The following is a 22,360-nucleotide window of genomic DNA, read 5'->3' as shown; positions in this document are numbered from 1 at the left end:
TCTTTTTGTTAATTCTCTCTGTTGATTTTTGTTCTCAATTTCATTTTTTTGCTCTAATCTTTGTGATTTCTATCTTTCTTTATGCTTTGATTAGTTTGCTGTTCTTTTTCTCATTCCTCCAAGGTGTGTAGTTAGGTCTTTGATTTTAGCTCTTCCTTCTTTGATAATATAGGTGTTTAGAGTATGAATTTCCCTTTCAGTACTGCCTTTGCTGCACCCCCAAAGTTTTGATATATTGTTTTCTTGTTTTATTCATCTCAAAATATTTACTAATGTCTCTTGTAATTTTTTTCTTTGATTCACTGATTTTTTAGGATTATATTGTTTAACTTCCATATTTTTGTGAATTTTCTAACTTCATTCCATTATCGTCTGTTGTTGATTTCCAGCTCAATTCCATTATGGTCAGAGAAAGTGCTTTGTAGAATTCCAATTTTTAAAAATTTGTTGGGACTTATTTTGTGACCCAACATGTAGTCTATCATGGAGAATCATGCATGGGCACTTGAGAAGATTGTATACCCTGCTGTTTTGGGTGCGCTGTTCTATATATGTCTGCTAGTTCCAGTTAATATATCATACTATTCAAGTTGTCTGTATCCTTCCTGATGTTCTGCTAGATGTTCTATCTGTTGATGAGGATGGTATGTTGAAGTCTCCAACTGTTATTGTAGAGATACCTGTTTCTCCCTTCAGTGCTGCCAGTATTTGGCTCATGTATGTTGGGGCACCCTGGTTAGATGCATACAAATTTATCATAGTTTTTTCTTCTTGATGGATTGCCCCTTTTGTTGCTATATAATGTCCTTCTTAGTCTCATAACATTTTTTTTTCATTTAAAGTCTATTTTGTCTAACGTTAGTATAGCTATCCCAGCTCTTTTTTTTGGTTACTGTTTGTGTGGAACATCTGTTTCCAGCCTTTCACTTTCAATCTATTTGTGTCCTTGGTTTTAAGGTGAGTCTTTATGGACAGCATGTAGATGGATCATACTTTTTAAATCCATTCTGCCAATCTGTGTCTTTTGGCTGGGAAGTTTAATCCACTAACATTCATCGTTATTACTATAAAGATTGTACTTACTTCATTTATCCTTTCATTTTTATATCTCATATCTTAACTTTGTCACTCTTTTTGCACTTTTAGTTACCCTTACTGACAATCTTCATTTTTATTCTCTCTTCAAAATCTCTCCCTCCTGTCTTTTACTTCCAGCCTGCAGAACTCCTTTTAATATTTCTTTTAGGGGTCAGGTCTCTTGTTGATGACTCTGACGGACAGGTCAGTTTATTTGTGAATATTTTATATTTACCCTCTTTTTTTTTTTTTTTTTTTTGCCCTCATTTTTGAAGGACAGTTTTGCCAGAAAAAGAATTCTTGGCTGACAGTTTTTCTCTTTCATTTCCATAAATATATCATAACTACTTCCTTCTTGCCTCCATAGTTTCTGATGAGAAATCACCACTTAGTCTTACTGTAATTACCTTGTGTATGAAAAATCACTTTTCTTTTGCTGCTTTCAGAATTCTCTGTCTTTGGCATTTGACATTCTGATTAGCATGTGTCTCGGAGTAGGTCTTTTAGGGTTTATTCTGTTTGGAGTATGTTTCACTGCTTGGACATGTATATTTATGTCTTTTATAAGAGTAGAGGAAATTTTGGCCATTATTTCCTCCAGTATTCTTTCTGTCCCTTCTCTTCTCCTTCTGGAACACCCTTGATGCGTGTGTTTATGCACTTCATGTTGTAATTCAGTTCCCTGAGATCCAGCTCAATGTTTTTCATTGTTTTCTCTATCTATTCTTCTGTTTGTAAGATTTCAGTTATTGTGTCTTACAGTTTGCTGATTCTTTCTTTGGCTTCTTCAAATCTGCTTTTGTATGCCTCCAGTGTATTTTTTTAATCTCTTCTTTTTTGCCATTCATTCCCGTAAATTCTGTTATGTCTCTTTGCACACTTTGAAATTGTTCTTTATGCTCACCCAGTCTTCTTAATATCCTTTATCTCTTTAGCCATATTTTCCTCTCCTTATATTGGTTTAAGAGATTTGTTTGAACATCTTTGATTAATTGTTCCAAATTCTGTGTCTTCTCTGATGTTTCAATTTATTCATTTGATTGGGCCGTATTTTCCTGTCTTTTAGTATGGCTTGTAATTTTTTGCTGATGTCTAGGTATCTGATTATTCTGAAGAGTTTTCTGTGAAAGTCAGTTTCTCTCTGTTGCTTAGGGTTTTATTATTGATTGGCTTTGTGTTAAGGCTTGTCTTTGATACTTGGTTCAACTTGTTCTAGACCTTTAGAATTGCCCAAGTTTAACTGATTTTTTTCTTCAGCTGATTTTTATGCAGTTCAGTTTTTAAAATTGTACCGTTTGTGCGGTTGTTTCACCCCCAGGAGAAAGCCTCCTTTCCTCTGTACTGTATTGGGAATCTTGATCTGTTTGTTTTTGGTTTGGGTCTGTAGTTTTTTCATTTCTCCTTTCATTGTTTCTAGCTTCTTTTTCCTGGAGGGCAGATTCTTGGAGAAGTGTCAACCCAGAGAAGACTTACCCAAGTTGGTATTTTCTACCAAAATTAGGGCCAGGGACCCATGAAGAGGGCACAGAGCACTTCCAAAGAGCTATAGGGAAAGGATCAGGAAAGACATCAAGAAACCTTAGTGAGTTTCCCAAAGCTGTGCTTTTCTGACTTGCCCAGCAGATGACACTCTTCAGCAAATCGTTCCTTGCAGCCTTGGGGTTGTCCTAGCATCTTTAAAGTTCTAGTGTCTTCCCCCTGTCAGGGGTGGGTTGGAACAATGGCTGTCCTCAGAGTCAGGCCACCAGTGATCCTAAGTAGTTAATCAAAAGTCATGATCAGCAATTGACCTGTTTCACTCTGGAGCTTGGTAAGGTGGATTTTTATGTCCCTTTTTGGCACCAGCAGGCTTCACCAAGTGTGGGACCCCACTGCTGCCTGCCATGAGAGTGGGGGTTGGGTCCAGTAACCACAGAACAGAGAGAGCAATTTACTGATATTTCTTGTAATTTACCAGACTTTTCCTTCTCTCTTACCTGCATGCTATACAGTGTTCTGCTAGACTTTGGAGTTTTGAAATAGTTGATTATGTTAGTTGTTGCCTCTTTAAAGTTGGTCTGGCAAATAGACTGATTCCTGGAGCTTCTAACTCTACCAACTCCCCATAGTGCCTCTGTGTATTTTTTTTTTTTAAGTTGCATTTAAATTTTAATGTTATTACTTAACATGTATAATGATGGCAGAAAATAACATAGGTAAAAATAACCACATCAGCCTATGGTTTTGCAGTTTTTTTGACATCATGTCGCTCCTCATTCTGCTTCACATGCACAGAATTGTGGGGAAGCTTTTAAGCCCTACAGGTTCATATGTCCCTGGGAATAAGCTCCACCTTGACAACAAGGCCCGGAGCTGGGCTTCAGATTCTACCCACAGCCCTTTTTCCACCTTAGTTGCTTCTGCCCGTATAGTCCCTTTGGATTTGGTGGTTCCTTCTGGATCTTGTTGTGATATATTCTCTCCTTGGAGAGTTGGCCTATGATGATGAGTTAGGAGGCATTTGTAGGAAATCCTAATCTGTCTTAGGTGTCGAAGAAATAATTAAGATAGATGTGTGGTGTTTTATAAACATTTAGACCCCCCAAATATGTTTGCTTTGCCTTGGGACTCCACTTTTTGATACATACATAGCATTTGCCAAGTCCTTCCACTTTTTCATAACTGCAAAATCTTCCTTTTCATTTTATCTTGTGTTTAAATTTACCTCTTTGAATACTGTACTAGTTATTCAAGTAGAGAGAATAGTACACATCACACAGTTCAAAGAACTATCAACTCATAGGCAATCTAGTTTTATCTGTTTGTGACCTACTTCCTTCCATCATATTATTTTGAAGCCAATCCCAGACATTTTATCATTTCACCCATAAATATATTAGTATGTATCTCTAAAACGTACAGTGTTCTTTTTTTTTAAGCCATAATACCATTAAAATACCCCAAAGTTTGAATACCCCAAAGTAATTCATTACTAGTCAGTGTTCAAATAGCTAATCAGTGTTCATATTTCCCTAATTGGCTCCAAGTTTGGAGTATGTGTATTTTTTGCAGATTGTTTAAATCAGAATTCAGATAAGCTCCATACCTCTCAAATATTGCTGTGGCTCTTAAATCTCCTTAAACCTATAGATTCCCATCATCCTGTCTGTCTCTTTCTCTGTCTCCCTCTTTAATTACAATTTATTTGTTTAAGAAACTGGATTATTTTTCCTGTAGGAATTCTTACAGCCTGAATTTTGGTGAGTGAATCCTGGAGGTAACATTTAACATGTTTCTGTTTTCTATTTCTTCCACCTTGTAGTTAGAAGCTGTGATAGTTGGCTTCAGGTATCAACTTGGCCAGTGATGGTGATGCTGGGTTGTTCTGTTGCTGTGGATTTAAATCATCAGCATGAAAAATTCATCTATGACTGATTACATCTGCAGTGGGCTAAGGAGAGTGCCTTCTGCAATGAGTGATGTTTAACTTAATTAGCTGGAGGATTAAAAGACAGAGAGGTCAGAAGAGAGCTCAGCATACTTCATCTCAGCCCTCAGAGCTTAGATCCAGATGTTCGGAGATGCAGAAAGGAATCACCCTGGGAAAAGTCATTTGAACCAGAAGTGGAAAGGAAGCCCAGCAAATGTACACTGTGTCTTCCCATGTGACACAGAAAGCCAGAGGAAAATTTTTCTCTGAAGAACTATAAATTTGTAACTAAATAAATCCCCTTATTCAAAGCCAATCCACCTCTGGTGTGTTGCATTCTGGCAGCTTTAGCAGACTAAACTTGATGTGTAATCTGATGGAAGTTCTGTTTTTTGATGAGAGCGCTTCATAGGTGGTATTATGTCTGTCTGTCTGTCAAGAAACGCAGAAAATCTTTGGTTGTCTCTGTCTTTTGGATGTTCGCATCTATTGATTATTTCCTAGATCCATTATTTTCTTTGGCATTATAGAATGGTGATATATTAATTCTATCATTCCTTCTTCATTTGGTAGCTAGAAAGAGAAAATTTCCTTTGTGATATGGTATAATGAACAACTTGGCTGGCCTCTGTGTCCAGTTTCTGGGAAATCAACCTTGGAATCCTTGCAGTTTCCTGGGATGGGAGTGTCTTGTTCTTTCTGGTGAGCCTAGTACCATACCTGATAGTTACAGAATGGGGCCAGTCACACAAAAATTGTCTATAAATTTGTAATTTGTAGGATTGCTTTCCTTCATTTACCAGTTTCAAAATAAAGACTTTGTTCTCTACCATCCCCCAAATTGACTGATGAGGTTGGTTTGTTGGTTTCTTTTGGGGGAATAGGGAGTGAGGGGAGACATGTATCGTTATGAATTCATGGGTTTGACACATTTGACATCTTTTAACTGCTTGCAGTTATAATTATTGATATTCAAATTGTCCCCATCTTTAACTAGTAGGAACCTCTTCATATTGGCTCTTCAGTTCTTTTGACATGACTTCAGTAGTCCTTAGTAGTTCTTTGTTTGCTGGCATGATGAGATGTGCCAGATTCATCCCATATATTTGCTACCACTGGTCTGGAATCATACTTTGTTCATGAAGCCCTGGTTCCATTTAATGAGTTATGACATTTGGAAACAGATGATCTTTGTGACTGGATTGGTCACTGTTTCTAGCATTTCAGTCATCAAAACCAGGAAATTTGTACTCATTTTATTTATTTGTATATCATATATTTAACAGATAAATATTGTGTGAGTCCATGCTGAGGCTTCTAATTCAAATTCAATACTATAAGGTTTATGTTTAATCTTTCAAAGTTTCATCTGTTTTTTTCCACACTAAAAATCTTGGTTCCCAGTAATACAACACAGATTCATTTGCTTTATCTGGCAGTGCATACAATATAGTCTCAGAATAACAATACCAATACTACCATGAATCATATGATTACTGAAAATAGTTTGAGGTTATTTTTTCTGTTTTCTTGGGGTCTTAAGGATATATTCCACCAGAGATGTACAGTAGAATTACTGTGTTTTAATGTCATTCACATAATTCTCTTGTATGGTTTTGCCACCAATTCAGTATGCAGTTAGGTTCATTTGTTGCATTTTTATTTCAATTTTTAGGGACTATCTTTTAAAACTTTTAGTTTTATAATTATATTGAATATTTACATGGTTCTAAAATCAAAAGAACTATATTCAGATTGTATTTCCCCAATATTCTTAAATAATTGGCAGTATATTATGCATACATATCTTTACCTTGCTTTTTTATATTCAACACTTAGCTATATTGAGAAATATTATTTATCCTTTTTTACAACTGCATGATACTCTTTGATCTAGATGTATCATACTTTATTCAACTAGTTCTCTATTGATGAACCATAGACTGGTTTTGGTTTTACACTGTTACAAATAGTGCTCTTGCCTTGTGCACAAGTCTTTTCCTGTTTTTGCCAATAGGTCTGTGGGATAGATTCCTAGAAGAGGCATTGCATGGTCAAGGGATAAATGCACATATAATTTTGCAAGATATTACCAAATTCACCTCCGTTTGGAATTTTTATTCCTACTTGCAATGTATGCTAAGGCCTTGCCAATGGACCATATTGTCAAACGTCTAGATTTTTGCAAATTTAGTAAGTGAGAAATGGTATCTCAGTGTTATTTTAACTCAGTTTCTCTTATAAGAGAAGTTGGGTGTCTTTTCATATGTTTAAGGATTATTTACATATCTTTTTTTTTTCTTTAAGTAGCTCCTTTCTTCTCATGAGTCTTCTAGATAGAGAATAAGCCTTGCTGGAGCAGGAAATGCTTAAATACTGATATGAGAATGTGGCATTTAGCATGACAGTACTAGACAGTAGTTTAGTGTCCTTTATTCAAGTCTACTTATTTTTCTGGCAAACGTAGGCACTCATAAGTCTCTCTCCATTCTTATCCTTAACTTTACTTCTCTACTTAAGAGAGGAGTAAAAGCATGGAGGTCGAGGCTCAAAGTTCAAGGTTATTTAGCCCTTTCAAAGAATAAGAAGAAGATTCCATTATCAGTCTTGAGCCATTAAGTATTGTCTCTGGGTCTTCTGGGAAGATTGGTGACCTTTTTGTTCTAGTAGTTCTTGTTATAACTGATCTAAGGCAACTGAAATAGACAGCAGTAAGTATCGGAATTCTGTGGCTGAAGCTGGGGGCACACTCACTATTGCAACATCCACTGAATGTGCTGTCTGAGTAGGAATCCTGGAGCCCATATTCATCTGCGACTGCTGCTACCTGCAATACCACCCAGAGCAGATAGAAAAGAAAACTGTTTTGTTTCTTCTTCCCATCTTCAGTCTCCCACCAGTTTCTTCTGTTGGTGGAACCTCACCCGGATACAGGCTGTCAAGGGGGGTCTGGGAAATGTAGTTTGGAGAGTTTTAACTCTAAGATACAGTATAGAGCAAGAGAGGGCATGGAGCTGAGAACAGACAGACAGATGACGGGCACAAAAGCAGAGAGATAAGCAATGTAAAAGGGGCTCCTGCCATAGGGAAGCTTACATGTGATTCAAAGTTGCTAGATAAACAAATTGCCAAAGTATGGAAATATGTGAAATAGAGAGTACCACACTAAGGCACAAGGAGAGTGTGGAGGATGGTTAAATGTTTTGATGAACCGTGAAGAAACCAATGTATTTTCTTGTCTGGTAAGATAAGGCTTAATGAGAATGGTGTTTTAAGTTGGCCTTGAAGAATTCAGTAAATATAGAGCATTAAAAATGTGCTAATTTAGATAGCAATAAAAATGGATGATGCTTACTCCCTTAGGAGAAGCTGGAGGGAGGAAAAAAAATATGGTTGCTGTGTTATCTTAAAGTATTTTAAAATTGTAATAATATGTTTAGAATTTTGTAAAACTTCTGAGAAAGTAAACAGAGTTGGAAATCTGAGCTATATAAGACTTTTGGCATCCACTGAAATAGGGTTATAATAAAACTCCAGGGCTTGGTAACTGTGTTTAGAAAAATGTGTCCTATGTAGCAGAACAGAGATTTGGGAGTGAGGAAATCCAGTAAGGGGTGAAAGTGATAGAAAATGGCAAAGAAACAAACTTGCTGGCTTGGAAGAAGGACCCTGAAGACCTTAATGCGTACAGCTTCCTAAAATAGCACTGATGACTAGTCTAGACCAGGAGACTATACTTTTCCCAGACCTGTCTCTCTCACCAGGTGTTCTAGTTTGCTAGCTGCCAGAATGCAATATACCAGGAACAGAATGACTTTTAAAAACGGGAAATTAATAAGTTCCTAGTTTACAGTTCTAAGTCCCAGAAAATGTCCCAGTTAAAACAAGTATATAGAACTGTCCAATCAACGGCATCCAGGGAAAGATACCTTGGTTCAAGAAGGCTGATGAAGTTCAGGGTTTCTGTCTCAAGTGAGAAGGCACATGGTGAACACAGAATTTCTCCCTCATCTAGAAAGACACATGGTGAACATGGTCAGGGTCCCTCTCTCATCTGGAAGGGCACATGACAAACACGGCATCATCTGCTAGCTTCTTCTCTTGGCGTCCTGTTTCATGAAGCTACCGGGGAGGTGATTTCCTTCTTCATCTCCAAAGCACTGGCTGATGGACTTTCTGCTTCGTGATGCTGCAGCATTCTCTGCTCTCTCTGAATCTCCTTTATTCTCAAAAATGTTTCCTCTTTTATAGGACTTCAGAAATTTATCAAGACCCACCCAAATGGGTGAAGACATGTAGTCACCTAATCCAGCTTAACAACCACTCTTGATTAAATCTCATCTCCAGGGAGATGATCTGATTACACTTTCAAACATACAGTATTGAATAGGGATTATTCTACCTTTATGAAATGGGATTTTGATTAAAACATGGCTTTTCTAGGGGACATACATCCTTTCAAACCAACACACCAGATATCAATGATGTTCTAATTGTCAGTGATGTTTGGTTTCTTTATCCACTATAAATTACTTTTATTAAGAGGCTGTCAAGTATATGTTCAGCACTGGGGATAAAAAGATACACAGGTGTAGTTTCTGTTAAACAGAAAGTGAAAAATACAGTAAATAAATTGTATATGGGGAGTTTCAGCAGATGCCATATGGATACTGAACAGGGCGCCTAATCTGAGGTGCAGTAATGGTATCAGGAAAGACCTCCCAATGGAGGTGGTGAATGACCAGTCCTTAAGGAGTGGAGAGCTGGAGGGTCAGCGGAGAATCACAGAAATGGTCAGCTTGTACAAAGGCTTATCTCTCATTCCAAAGCCAGTAACTCGTCCGGTGGACCAAGTTGCATTTGGTAGAGGTAGCAGAGCAAGAGTCACAGGTGTTTTTAGTTTCTCACTCTTCTCTTTCTTCCCCTGGAGAAGAATAAATTTTATTTTCTCACAAAATCTTAAAGAGTTTAATAAAAATCAAATAAGTGCTTTATAATAATGTGTTTATGAATATAATACAATAGATGTGTGTTTGTTTAGTTCCTACTATAGCAAACCCCTGTTCTCAAGCAAGAATAGGCTGCATACAGTTCTTGTATGGACTGTATAGGATGTTGGAATAGTTAGAAAGTGACTTCCTCACAATTGTTTGCGATTCTCAGTTTACGATGTGATCAGTAGTGCACATTTAAGTTTCGCTATTCTTTATACTCTGAAGAAAAGTTACTACTACTTTTGATAATGAACCACTATATTTTATGCGACTGAATTTTTTGAACTTTGGTTATAAATCCACCCCCCATTATGACAGTGATATACAAATATAGTTATATGAGTTTATATATATCCAGGCAAATGTAAATGTGTGCAGCCTGTTTTTAAATGGGGCATCTTGAGAATGTATCTGCAACATTATTTGATAGTAATGTTTTCTCACAAACCATGGTTCTGCCTCAGACTGGCATAACGAATGGCCAGGTTGTAAAAGGCAAGATCTGGCAGACTGTGGAAAAGATATTCTGGTGGCCAAAGGGATGTAAAATCTAATTTTCTTAGCCCGGTCTCTAATCCAGTATTCTGGTCTTCCACCCCAGGTGCTAGGTAAATTTTTAATTTAGCATTTTGAATACGTTCACATGATTAAAAAAAAAAATATATATATATATATAATAAATATATAACATAGCTACTATTATTAGTTTCTTATATATCCTTGACAAGTTTGATTTATGCATATTCAAATATAAATATATATTCTTATTTACCTTTTTTATTAAAAAGGTATCACATGCCCTGATATATTCCACAGTACTCTGGACAGAAGATAAAACTATTTGCAAGGTTCCTTTGAGGGACTAGGGAAAAAAAAAGATAGAAATATTAAACTTCCCCACCTCGGGGAGACCTTATGTTCTCGCAAGCATTGGGGACTGCCAAGCTCCTGGGTCAGGCCCTTGATCTTGGGGTTTGTCCTTATGAAAAATTTCTGCAAAGGAGAAGTATGCCTGCTTATTATTATGCCTGAGTCATCCCCAGAGAACCTCTTTTGTTGCTTGAATGTGGACCCTCTCTCTAAGCCAGCTCCAAAGGTGAATTCACTGCCCTCTTTCCTACTGGGACATGACAGTAGTGTAAATATCCCTGGCAACTTGGGACCTGGCTCCTGGGATGAGCCGGGCCCTGGCATCAAAGGATTCGGAAAGTCTTCTTGACCAAAAGGGGACGAGAAATTAAAAAAAGTTTCAGTGACTGAGAGATTTCAAATAGAGTCAAGAGGTCATTCTGGAGGTTACTGTTATGCAGTATGTAGATATCCCTTTTTAGTTTTTGGCATATTGAAATAGCTAGAAGAAAATACCTGAAACTGTTGAACTGTAATCTAGTAGCCTTGATTCTTGAGGACGATTATGTTAACTATAGAGCTTTTAAGGTATGTTCATGTAATTGTGAAAATCTTGTGACTGACACTTTCTTTATCCAATGTATGGACAGAAAATAAAGAAAAAAATTATTAAATAATAGGGGAGTAGGGAGTATGGGATATTTTGGGTGTTCTTTTATTTTTATTCTTATTTTTATTCTTTATGGAGTAATGAAAATGTTCAAAAATCAATTGAGATGATGAATGCACAACTATATGATGATACTGTAAACCACTGATTGTATACTTTGAATGATTATGTGGTAATGTGAATACATCTCAATAAAATTGCATTTTTTAAAAAAAGGTCTCACATATTCACATGTTCCATATCTTTTTTCAATTAACAAGGTTTCTTGGAGAGCTTTTCTTATCAATGCATAAAAAGCTGCCAGACTTTAAAATCTATTCTATACCTACTTGTTCTGTACCTTCTTTTCTATATCTGTGCAGTATTCTGTTGAATTCGGGTACCATAATTTATTTAATCAATCCCCTTTGCTAGACATGTAGATGTTTCCAGTCTTGTATCATCTATCAATAATCATTCTTCAATGACCCATTGTATAAATAGTGAAGTTTAATCAAAGGCAGTTCTAGTAAAACCTAAAACAGAAACCCATGCCCAAATGACCCCCAGGGCAGCTGCATATTTTGTGGGGCCCAGCGCTAAATGAAAATGTAAAATCTCTTATTCAAAATGCAGGAGGAAAATGCCATTAAGCGTTCTAAAATATAAGCATTTTCCTTTATTTCTCTCGACTTGCATGGCATTTTTTATTTGCTGTTTAATGTTATTCTAAGTAAAGAAAAATTCAATTTTTAAATTAGCAGCATGTATTTTACCATTCATACTTATATTGGGCAATGGCAGTTCAAGATGCAAATGTAAGAGCATTTATCTCATATGCAGACTCGTTAAAATTACACAATTCTCATTGTGTAGCTCATTCATGTATACTGTTTCACTCTTACCGGAAGAGTAGAAATGCTGCAGAAAACTCACTCACTTTCGGAAGAGTAGAAATGCTGTAGAAAACTCACTCACTTAGTTAAAAAATAACTATTTTTTCACTTCTTGATACATACACTTTCTTACCAAATACTCTCTAGCTTGAATTTACTGAATGAGTAAGGAAGGACTGAAAGGAAAAGGAACGATGGGTTGTTCTATCTTTCCTTTTTCTTCTATTGTCATCATTTTCAGCATAAGTTGTTAACTAATACAGGGAAGTAACATAAGTTTAAAAGGATATGATAGAATTCCCTGATTATTCATGTTCCTTAGAACACCATTAGATTCCTCATACAAAGCTAGTTCTGGTTTGAATGGAGAGTATGACTTCTCTAGGCCGTCAGCACCTGGCTTACTCTGTCATGAGCATAACACAGTTACCTCATACTTGCTTTGAGTTTCATTCAACTCCCACTCATGGTAGATCCAAAATTCTGTGCTCCTGGGCATTGTGAATGCTCTTTGAGAATTAGAGGGGCAAGGAATGGGGGGACACAAATATTTTGCATTTCTCTTCTGCTTACAGCTTACTCCATTCGCCTTTTTGACTTCACTTGCAAAACATGATTTCAAAGATAAAATCATTAAAAATTTTAAGGTAAGAACAGCAGAGTATGAAACCAAAAGCATATCTCTCCTGAGAGTGGAGCCCTGTGTGACCACATAGGCAACATGCCCATGAAGCATGCTGATTACCAAGCTGGATGGGAAAACTTAATAAAGATGTTGGTTCTTCCCATCTTAAACTACAATCTTAATGCAGCACTACTCAGAATTGTGTGTGTGTGTGTGTGTGTGTGTGTGTGTGTGTATTTTAACTTTGACCAAGTTATTTGTAAAAATTTCCCTGGAGAATAAATAAATGGAAATATCTCCCTCCTCACCCTCCACCTCCCCAAAAAAAGACTGAAGAAAGAAAAAAAAGAATGAAATGAAGGGCCTACTACTACCAAGTATTGAAAATTAGCACTACATACCATAGTACTACATACTAAAGTAGTATGATATTAATGCTGAAATTAACTATAGAGTCTAAACTCTGAATTAGATCCCAGTATATATATAAAACTATAATGTAAGACAAAGATGACATCCACATCACTTGAGAAAGACAAATAATACAGCAAATGGTGCTGAGATGGTTGACAATTGAAACCAATTACATGAGATTCTTTCCTCATACTGCATACCAAAATAGTTTCCTGTTAAAAAAACAGTTAGATTTTAAAATGTTACTCCAAAAGAACTGTAGAGAACTATTAATTAGTCTTTAACTGCTCTGAGGGTAGGGAATGACTCCCTTAGCATAAAAGCAAAGGCAGAAACCATAAACAGAATTCAAAGGTGTTTGACAAACTGATAAAAAATAATTGCAACATACATGACAATGAGTTATTGTTTGTAATATGTATGAAGTACTTGCAAATACAAATGGATCCCCAATAAAAAATGTATATACACAGCAATTTATTTTAAAAAGGAAAGAAACTAGTCGATAAACTTGGAGGAGTTTGGCCCCATTAATCAAAGAAATGCAAATTGAAACATGATACCATTTTTTGACCTGTTGGCAAACATTTTTAATTTTAAATTTTTTATTTCACAAATAATACAACAGTGATTTCTCATAAAAATTAATACAGAAGCATATGCAGTCAAATAAAATATTGCTGTTTTAAATTGCATTAACCCAGTTATTACGAAAATCGAATATCTTCTCTATGTTTCTTAGCCATTTCTTTGTTTTTTATGAATCATCTCATATTCTTTGCCAGGTTTTCTTTTATGATTGTCTTTTCATTATTAATTTGCAGATTATGGATATTCTTTTTATGGATATTAATATCTTTTCCCAGATTGTTCATTACCTTTTAACTTTGTTTATTGTATTTTTGTTGTACAGAAATTTTAAACTTGTTTATGTCACTCATTTCTTTCTTGCTTCTGGGTTTTGTGAGTTGCTTAGAAACTCCCTTCCAGCCCCAAATTTAAAATTTACTTTGTTTTTGGTCTAAGGCAGTAGTTTCACTTAATTTTTTTTTTTCTAAAAATACATGGCTAATTGTCTTGAAATATTTTATTGAATTATTTCATCCTTTCTCTCACTGATTTAAACTATTTTATATAACAGATTTTACATCTTTTCTGGCTTCTGTATCACATTTATTTTGTGTCTCATATTATTTAAATCACTGTAGCTTTATGATTTGTTTTGCTATTTAGTATTGCAGATCAACACATATTCTAAATTTTCTAGATGCTTCTTTCAACATTTTTTTTACAATAAACAAAAAAATCAGCTTGTCAAGTTTCATTTTAAAATCCTGTTGGCAAAATGACTATGTGATTGTGAAAACCTGGTGTCTAAAGCTCCTTTTATCTAGGATATGGAGAGATGAGGGAAAAATATGTATAATAAATAAATAATAGGGGGGATGGGGGTAAAATAAATTGGGTAGATGGAAATACTAGTGGTCAATGAGAGGGAGAGGTGAGGGGTATGGGATATATGAAGTTTTTTTTTTTTATATCTTTTTCTGGAGTGATGCAAATGTTCTAGAAAATTACCATAGTGATGAATCCACAACTATGTGATGATATTGTAAGCCTTAGATTGTACACCATGTATGGACTGTATGTGTGCAAAGATGTGTCAATAAAAATATTAAATGAAAAAAATCCTGTTGGTAGAGATGTTTTTTAATAACAATACTTAGTATTCCAATTAGTATTGGAAATGGGTTGTCTCATATACTGCTGAGTACAAGTTTTCATGAAGACTATTTGACCATATATATTAAGAGTCTTAAAAATACCTGTTGATCTACTACTTCTATCTTTAGTAATTTAACCCAAAGAAACACTCAGGGAGGAAAAGCACTTTTCTCTACATGAATTTTCAAAGCACATTATTATTTATAATAGCATAAAAGGGAAAGAACTAAAAATATCCAAGAATAGGAGCCTAATGAAATAAATTATGGCAAATTCACACCTCAGAATTTCTATATAGTCATTTGTAACAAAGAAAAATGCCCACAGTATAGTGTGCTATAAGTAGTGGATACCATCTTTATAGTCAGGTTTATCCCAGTTTTTTTTTTTATTAAAAATTATATAGGGCGGGCCACGGTGGCTCAGCAGGTAAGAATGCTTGCCTGCCAAGCCCGAGGACCCGGATTCAATTCCCGGTGCCTGCCCATGTAAAAAAAAAAATTATATATGTGTTTATATATGGATATAAAAAAACAATAAGGAAGGACATAACATGTTAACAGGGCTTTGTGGATGGTGGGATTACAGGTGATTTTTATTGTTTTATTTATATTTTCTCTGCATTTTTATATATTTTCTTCAGTGGACATATTACTTTATAATCAGAAAAAATGTTGTTTCTTTTTCAAATATAGGTGTTTCTACATTGCCTAATTGTCCTAGTGAGAGATGAAGTAGAGTAGGCAGGTGCCCTCTGTGTGTTTCAGTACCCATTTGCTCCTCAGTATAGTCCACTAAATTAAGAAAATTTCTACTTCTGGGTTAGGTGGGGGAATTTCTTCATGAAATACAATGATTTACCTGATGATTCCATTGAGTAAACCAAAAACCCTGGAGAATCTGGTTGAAAAATGTCAGAGCAAAAAGAATATATAGTATATAATTCCATTTATGAACAGTTCTACAAAATGCAAACTGATCTATAGCAACAGAAGCAAATCCATGATTGTCTGGGGCTGGAGATGAATAGAAGGAGGGATTACTAAAGGGCAGGAGGAAACTTTTCTGGGGGTGATGGAAAGGTTCATTATCATGCTTGTGGGTGATAGAGTCACATGTACATATATATATACATATCAAAACTCATCAAATTGTAGTTTACTGTATGCCAGTTATGTTTCAAGAAAGATTTTATAAACTGGGATTGGGACAAGACTGAAAAAAATATATTCCAGTAAACTTTTGGGTGCTACGATATTATTTACTTATTAAATAATGATTAAATAGTGATTTGGAGGGTATGCATTTGTGAACTCAATAAACCTTTAAGCATTTGGAGGCTGTTGGAGCAAATTGGTATATAAAACGTTGTAGGAGGGAGGCCTTTAACCTGAATTCTTTCCTAGTTCATTTTCCAATGTAACAAGGGTGTCACGAGTTTGAATAAAATTAAGTGATTATATGATAGTGGATGTCTGGTAGGTGAGCCATTCTGGGACACAACAATCTTTTTGAGTTTATTGGTTCGTTAATATTGTGAAGATGGGTATGTTTCTTTTATTGCCACGTTAGATACTTATCTTTTTGAAGATTGGAATCAGTACAATGCTACGAGAGAAAAATGTACTTCAAAATCACAGCATTATCTTTGGTAAAATTATCATAAAAACTACCTAGTGCTCAAGCAAGGGATGACTTCAATTCTGCCCTTGTAATGACAGGAAATTGTTGTCAGGAAACTTGTTTTCCATGAAGCTGTGATGAAATAAACTAAAATGATAATAAGATGGAGTGTAAAAGAGGGACTCAAGTGAGATGTAAAAGTATAGAAGGTGTTAAAACATTCAAATTGGAATCCTCAGGAAATTATTTTGCAAAATATCAAATGTGAATTGATTGAGTTCACTGTTGGCAGTGAAGGTACCTCCCATGGCATAGGAAGTGTGCACTTCCACCCCCAAGTGGGCAGCTGCCATTTTGCCATGTAGCCAGAAGACAAAGAAATGATATTTGGTAGCAAGTGACAGTTTGCTAAAGGGCTTAGAGCCCTATTTATTTTTCCTTCTTGTCCAAAACCAGGGAACCAGTAAGTCACCTTGGGAGTATTATCATACTATTTTCAAATGATAAATTAATGTTCAGTAGATGCCTGTTATAAAAAAAAAAATTGGAGGCATGCCTAAATAAAAGCCTCAGCATATAAAATATACATGATCAAAGATTTTTATATTATGGGAATTATTTTTATATTCCAAGGGAAGATCTGTCCCCTTTTGCCACCGCTGCTGCTGCCACCAAAGTACAAGTGAGTACCTTCTCTCCTGTACTGTTGACATGGTTTGTCAACTCACTACTATTTCAGCTTCTTCTCAAGCCCTTCTAATTGTTCTCCACTCCAGCCAGGGTAATCTTATCAGAATACTCCTTTGCTCAGAATCACTCAGAGGCTTTCCTTTGTTCTTAAGATAAAGTTAAAAATCTTCACTGTGGCCCTCAAGGCCCCACATGGTCTTGTGCCTGCATACTTGCTTCATCTTGTACTAATATCCATCTCACTTTCTCTGTTGGGGTCACCAGGCCTTCTTTCAGTTCCTAGAATGTAACACATTGAGGGCTTTGCATTTGCTATTCTAACAAGCCCCCTACCCTTGCCTCATCGTTACTCTCACCTCATCACGCACCACCTTCTTTATCTAAATAAAATCCTAGGGATCCTTTAAATGCCACTCCTTTAGAAAAGCCTTCCCTGTCCCATCCCCCTAATCTAGGTCAAGTTTTTTCCATATGATGTTCATAGATCTGGATTCTTTTCCTTCACAGCCCTTAATTCTGTTTGTAGCTATATATTTATTAGCATGGTTTGATCACAGAACCTCCATGAAAACAGGTGTTGCATCTGTTTTTTTTCACTGCACTTGGAATCCTGAAACTCCATACCTGTTTACTGAATTAATGAATTCTAAATGTATGAAATGACATGTTGCATTCCAAGGACCAGATGATCAGGCCAGATTCTGTTTCCCATTCTGCTGCTAATTTACTATGTAGTGAGTAAGATACAACTTCTTTGAGCCTCATATTTCCCACCTATAAAAAAAAAAAAAATTAACCTAATGATCCTTTTGTTTGTTTTGTAAATAAATATCTCTTAGGTGTGGAGAGTAGTATTAATCATATATCTGAGGTCAAATACAGTTTGGATCGCAATCTCAATGCTAGAAAGAAATCAGAACATGTGACATTACTATTCAGACCTCTCCCATTCTTGTTAGTAGTATGTATTTTAATATGTAATAGTAATTTTCATGTCATATTGTTTTTATTTTGCAGTTGGCTCAGAACACAGTACCCGCAGAGAACATTATTTGTCAGACAGTAACTATCTGGCATGCCCTCTACGTAATGGCAGTTAAGCTAAGATCCAGAGACTGACAAACAAGCTATAAAAGCTAAAAGGCATGATTTCTTGTGGTAGATAGGTTATAATAATTTTATGTCTTAGTGTTTTACATATGTGACATTTTGTATAATAAACAATTAACTGCCTGCTTTTGACATTTGAAAGTTAATGTGAAGAGAGTTATAGAACAGGCACTGTAAACATCACCTCCCAAAGTGAAGTAGTAAATGGCTCTCAGCCTCTGAGAGGGCAAGGCCTAATTATTCCTCACAGTGCACTCTGTACCTTTTCCTACTGGCTTGTGTTTCATTGTCTTTGAAAAACAAGATAATTGATATAAATGAATGTGATCCTGTAAAACGGTTCCCCAACTGCAGATTTTCATACTGTAGGTGTAATTTTCCTTCTGGCTCATTACTGTTCATCTTTAAATGGTAGGTTGCTTAATATGCCTTCCACAAGAAGACATTAAATGAGTCACCCCTTCTTAGAGCTGTCAGAAACATTGGGTGTAACTAGTACACATGAAGAAATGACTCGTGATTGCATTAATGAGCAAGAGCATGTGGATTTTTGAATGGCAGGTTTTGAGTTGGAAATGCAGGAAAAGTGTCTTGGAGGTAAAGATGCACTCCTCTTCTGGAAGAGGACAAAGGCAGTGATTGTGTGGTGAAAAGGGAGGTTTTGCCACAACCACCTTACTTTCTCCTTCCCCATCCCCGGCTCTTTTCAGCCAGAATCAGACAGAGCATTTTAAACAAAGAAGCCCTAATATGCTTCCTTCTTTCTTGTTTGGTGGGAAAGGGCTAGGGTTTTGTAGAACCTTCCATACTTCAGTCCTAATAGCTGGTACTCAGCATCCTCAATCCTCTGTAGGAGTGCTCTCTTTAGAGGAGACATCAAGGACTGAGCAAGCAAAAGAGTCATCTAAGTTTGCACTAGTTGGGAAGGCTGGGGTGAAATCATTGGCAGTCTACTCTGAAGACCCAGTTTCTCTTTATGAATAAAATACAACAAGGAAGAAAAATAGATAAGAAAGTGGGTAAAGAGTAGAAGAGAGTATACAATGGCATATTCTTGACTTCCCCTAGAAGAGTGTTGTGCTGTTTAGCACGTGGCATCATGGTGACTAAAAAAAGTAATAATTGGTAATCATTTACTTATCTAGGGGACTCTTAATAGTTATAATCTAAACACATGGCAAGGAAAACCATAGTGAAATGTGATTTCTTCTAGACAATTCTCTTTGTCAATATTATCACACAGCCTTTCAAAGATCCAGTGAACTAATACTGGTTTGTTGTCCAGTTTAATGTCATCTCCTCACCAAAGGGATGGGCTGCCTCCCTCCCCCTCACCAACTCTTGAAAGGTTAGCCTTTTTTTCAGAGTAGTACAGGTTTTTCCAGCGACATCTGTCAGCTTGGCAAGGAGCACACCCTAAGGAAATTAGGAACATTTGAAGAACATCTAAATATTATAGGGAACCTTCCTCTCCCTCTCCCTCTTCTCCCTTCTGCCTTCCCCTAAGAAGAGTGAAGCAACCACATGGCATTTACTAAGGTCTGTTTCACAGATAAATTGTAAGCCCATTTGTGTCTGTGGTTTTTTAAAAAATTTTGTTTTGATTTGTTAGTTCCATTGTGATAGTTCACGAAGCCCCAAAGCAGTGTGACCATTCTAGAAGGCAGGCTGTGGGCAGACCCCTTTGTGTAATGAAAGACCTCTAGCCACTGTACTGTTAGCACAAAGGCTTCTTTTGTCTAATGGCTCAGATGATCTTGATCTGATTCAGTAGATCAGAAATTGCTATCCTCAGCAAATATCAACCAGAAGGAACTGCTTTCTGTTATTCTGAAACTGCCAGCTGCATATTACACTAGCAGGTGCTAATAGTTTTTTAGCAAGTCAGTAGAATTGTTTTTTGTTCTTTCTTTCCTTGCTCCATCCTTTTACAATTACAAGGTGGCCCATGTGAATAAAAGTCTCCTGTCTTTGTGTACCACCAAGATATCTGAAAAGCTGCTCCCACCTATCTACTTCACATGAGGAAAAAGTGGGGTCTTCAGAGCTGGAGAAGGTTTCTCTGAAAATCTCAGTATTCTTTTAGTGTTCATAAAGAGATAGGGAGAAGAAGGGATTATTCTCTTTATTTTACATGCTGAGAAACTGAGTCTTGAGTTAAATGGCTTGCTGGAGATTGCCTAGTTAACGGTTGACAGAACTGAAGTCATTTCTTAGGTGCCTGCTTTCCAGCCCACTACCTTGTCCACTGGTCTTTAGAGCTAGGGGTAAGATTAGGGAGAGTGAGCATTTTCCCCTTCAAAATTAGAATTTGTAGATATGATGGAAAGATAGCTAGGACTCAGAAATAAGATACTTCTTAAAGGACATATATGGAACTATTTATAATAAAGTATCATTTAAAAATACTTGTATCCATTTTTCATTTCCCAGAGCACTAAGTGTAAACCATTAAAATTATAATTAATTAAAAATAGTAGCAAAATATTCTTTTCATTACCTTTTATTGTATTTTAGATGAGACTTCAGCACGCTCGGTAAGTCTATTGAAAACATCATGATTCTACTTTCTTGATCTAGATTTAACTTTGGCCTTCAGAAGGTAGTGGAAATTGTATGTTTTTGCTGAGCTTCCTTTCCTAACTACTTGACTTCACTTCAGAAGTATATGTAGAATTGTTCCATACAGCTACTTGTTGGAAGGCTCTGATTGTCAGTCTTTGAAGCTGGGTAGCCAAATATCTCGAGGTACCCTGAATTCTCCCCTTGAGAAGCATCACCTCCATCACACACAGGAGATCTTTCGATTCACCCACACCTGTGGGCTCGTTCCATCGATGGTGAACATGCCCAGGGAGACGGTTTTTTCTCTCAGGCATCCTGTATGGTTTGATTAAGGATTCTCATTCTGCCATTCCAATATTTAGAAGTTCAGACTCATCTAAGACCTGTATGTTTCTTCTAAATTCTAGTCTTGCTTCCTTGAGATCCTCAGGGAATCTTTTCTTCTCCTACTACTCAAACAGGACGATTTGTGGAGGCTAACACATAAAGAAATTTGATGTCATCTGTAACCTCCTTTCTGTCTCCAAAGGCTGTGGCAGGAGGGTTACTGAAGTGTAGTTGTACGAGTATACTTGCCACCCACAGATCTGCTTGAGACATTTTCTGTCCACTGTACACAGCTCCATTCAATGTGGGGACACCTCACTGTCAGTACTACTTTTAGTAAATACTCTATTCTTATAGTTGTTGATGTGTTTAAGAGAAATATTATTCAAGGTCTTAAGAATGAAGGGTTATCCATGATCCCAGAATCTACTTAGCATCATTAAAGTTTGGGCCAAATGCATCCAGCTTAAAAAAGAATAGAAAAGGAAAAAAAAAAAAACTTCCTTACAAAAAAAGTGTTAAATAAGCCCACTGCTTCTTTTGTGGGGGCTTTTAACAACCTTTTTATACATCTTTTGTTCTATGTGAAACATGAATAAGAAATATGTGGTGACATCTTGGCTGTAGGGTCACAAAATTTTTTAGCCTGACAAAACCTTTTAAAACAGTAGTGTGGAATAAAAATAACTGTTGATTTCAAACTCTTTCAGGACATAATGAAAAAATAAATCTATGTAAAACTCTTAGGATACTGCTTATAGAAAAAGATGCCCTTTATATCATAACTGTTTTCATTTTTTATGAGTTTCCAAAATTTGTAAAACTGGTTTCAGTGACTGTATGCTAGGTGTTTTTTTTTTCTTTTTTTTTTTTTTCTGTATCAACATGAATTTGTCTGTGTGTGTTTAGGGGATAGTTGTAGTCCCCTAAACTATTATGCCCAGAGAAAAGAAAAAAACATCTCATTGAGATATTGTCTGTTGGTACAAACAAGAGTTGGTTGTTTGGAATATCTTGTTATCTCACACCTGGAAATGCCTTGTCCTAAGTTTCAGGGCTTACCTACAGAGTAAATCCTTCGATACATTGCAAGTGGTTACTGCTGTTAAACATCTGATGCTTAATTGTTTAATACTTTTTTGAATTGAAGGTTTTCTCAGCTAAAATCTTCATTCCAACTACAGGATTCCCTAGCGATGCATCAAAGAATAATCAGTCCACACAGTTAGTTCTGGTTGGTGCTTGCCTTCAAAGGCCCCAGTGTAAGGCGGAGAAGTCACTAATCCTGATCAACTTGGGTATTTGAGATCCACTGTCCTCACCCCACCTTACCTCTGCCTCTGAAGTTAGCCACCTCTACCTTCTCGTCTTCTCGAAAGAGGGCTATTTCCTCTGAAGTTATTTTGA

The 22,360-nt window shown here is 36.3% G+C and overlaps 1 protein-coding gene and 1 long non-coding RNA gene across 5 annotated transcripts in view; one reads left to right on the top strand and one right to left on the bottom strand.

Annotated features, from left to right (window-relative positions):
• Window positions 1-22,360, top strand: part of BTBD9 (BTB domain containing 9) — a 540,815-nt gene that overhangs the window by 371,191 nt on the left and 147,264 nt on the right. The gene's annotated exons all lie outside the window — the stretch shown is intronic.
• LOC143684595 (uncharacterized) overlaps window positions 9,002-22,360 on the bottom strand; it is a 71,957-nt gene continuing 58,598 nt past the window's right edge. The window contains exon 4 of the long non-coding RNA XR_013176090.1: window positions 9,002-9,410. This is a non-coding gene — a long non-coding RNA (uncharacterized LOC143684595). The remainder of the gene's footprint in view (window positions 9,411-22,360) is intronic.

This window comes from Tamandua tetradactyla, chromosome 5, assembly GCF_023851605.1.
Source record: "Tamandua tetradactyla isolate mTamTet1 chromosome 5, mTamTet1.pri, whole genome shotgun sequence".
NCBI classification, from domain to species: Eukaryota; Metazoa; Chordata; class Mammalia; order Pilosa; family Myrmecophagidae; genus Tamandua; species Tamandua tetradactyla.
Note: the sequence above shows the minus strand (reverse complement) of the source record. Positions and strands in the feature narration are given on the sequence as shown.